The following is a 2254-nucleotide window of genomic DNA, read 5'->3' as shown; positions in this document are numbered from 1 at the left end:
AAGTCTGGCCATTCTCGCTTCCAAGGAGCATTCTGGCTGCACTTCCTCCAGGACAGATCTGTTAGTTCTTCTGGCAGTCCATGGTACTTTCAATATTCTTTCCCAACACTACAAATCAAAAGCACCAACCCTTCTTCGGTCTTCCTTATTCATTCCCCAGCTCTCACATGCATAAGAGGTGACTGAAAACACCATGACTTGGGTCAGGTGCTGTTCTGGTTCCCTAGTACCTCTCTGACAAAAATATACCACTAATGAGATGGCTTGAACAAATAGGAGTTTATTCTCTTACAGTTCGGGAGGCAAGAAGTCCAAGTTCAAAGTGCCGGGCTCTAGGGGCTGGGTGAAAGCCCCTCAACCTTGGGCTTCAGCTCTGCTTCTTGCTCCCAGCCCACTGAAGCAAGAGACATCTCTTCACTCAGGCAGCTACTGGGTGCTGAGGCTAACAAGCCCAAGGTTGACAAATAAAATGGCACACTCCTGATGTTACCAAACAACACAGCAGGCCATTAATTCAAATCCATTGAAAGTCCCAAGATCGGCAAAGCATGGTAGGCTGCTGAACAATGACTCGGTTACATGCAGGGTTCAAGTGTGTCATAAGCTAGAGACCATTCCAAAAGCTGTTTCTTATAGAATGGAAATAGACCACATACATAAAGCAGCTACTCATCTGCTCCAATAGATTGATTCCACCATGGAGTTAACTACCAATCTCACCATGAGGAATATACATTCAGCTGCCCAGTCACTCAACCAGGCCTAGCCAAGTTGACACACAAACGAAACTACCACAATTCCACCCCTTGACAACTTGGCGCTTGTAGAGATCTTCATTGGGTGGCATCTCACCGGGTGGCTCCAATCCCCTAGTTCCTCTAAATGGAGACCTTACCCCCTTGGCCTGGGGAACCCCGTTCTTTCCCTCTTGGGCATGGCAGCCCCGCCCCCTCACTCTTGGGCAGTGGCTATGGTTCCATCCCACGGGCTCACATGAACGAGCAGCCCCACATTCCAGAACCAAGTTGGTGAAGGCCTGGCTCTTTGAAACCTAGGGGGCTGTAGTCGTTCCAACCCCAAAGGCCATGGACCTACCCTTTGAGGCTGAGACAGCTCTGCTTCCCATTTCCTTGGTCTCTCCGCTTCTGCCGACTAATGCCCGAGGGCAACCCACTCCACCAGGAAGCCACTTGTGCAATAGCACCCGGCTTTCTCCTCCATGGGTTGGTAGGGCTATCGCTGTCTCATGCCAGTTCTCTCAGCTCTGCTCCTGCCAGCTCTCATGCCAGTCTCTTGGCTCTGCTGCTGCCATCTCTCATGCTGCATGCAGGGGTCTCTCTGCCAGGGTTTAGGGTCAAGGATGCACTCCACTCCTGTTTCCACCTTTCAGGTATCTGTCAGAGCAGTACCCTACTCTCTCAGTACCATATTGATGCTCTGACAAGCATATACCACAAATGGGATGGCTTGAACAAACAAGAGTTTATTCTCTTATAGTTCAGGAGGCTAGAAGTCCAAATTCAAAGTGCCAGGGTCTAGGGGCTGCTCAAAACCTGCAAGTAGCTATGCCATTGTTCAGTGGCTGCCATGCTCTACTGACCTTGGGACTTACAATGGACTTGAATTAATGGCCTGCCATGTGGTTTGGTAACATTAGGACTGTACCTTTTTACTTGTCAACGTTGGGCTTCACAGTCTCAGCAGCCAGCAGCTGAGTGAAGAAAAGCCTCTAGCTTCACTGGGCTGGGATCAGGCAGCAGAGGTGAAGCCCAAGGTTGAGGGGCTTTCACCCAGCCCCTAGAGCCTGGCACTTTGAACTCGGACTTGTTGTTGTTGTTGTTAGGTGCCTTCGAGTCATTTTCAACTCATAGCAACCCCATGCACATCAGAACGAAACACTGCCCGATCCCGTGCCAGCCCCACAATCCCTGCTATACTTGAGCCCATCATCACAGCCACCGTCTCAATCCATCTTGTTGAAAGCCTCCCCCTCTTTCATTGGCCCTCCACGCTACCAAGCATGACATCCTTCTCCAAGAAATGGTCCCTTCTGACAACATGACCAAAATAGGTGAGATGAAGTCTGGCCATTCTTGCTTCCAAGGAGCATCTCGGCCACACTTCCTCCAGGACATATCTGTTAGTTCTTTTAGCAGTCCATGGTATGTTCAGTATTCTTCACCAGCACCACAACTCAAAAGCATCAACTCTTCTTCAGTTTCCTTATTCATTGTCCAGCTCTCACATGCAAACG

The sequence above is a fragment of the Orycteropus afer genome, unplaced genomic scaffold (genome assembly GCF_000298275.1).
Source record: "Orycteropus afer afer isolate SDZICR_OR568_19922 unplaced genomic scaffold, OryAfe1.0 scaffold00774, whole genome shotgun sequence".
In the NCBI taxonomy this organism is placed as follows: domain Eukaryota; kingdom Metazoa; phylum Chordata; class Mammalia; order Tubulidentata; family Orycteropodidae; genus Orycteropus; species Orycteropus afer.
The sequence above is the reverse complement of the archived record's forward strand: the minus strand, read 5'-3'. Positions refer to the sequence as shown.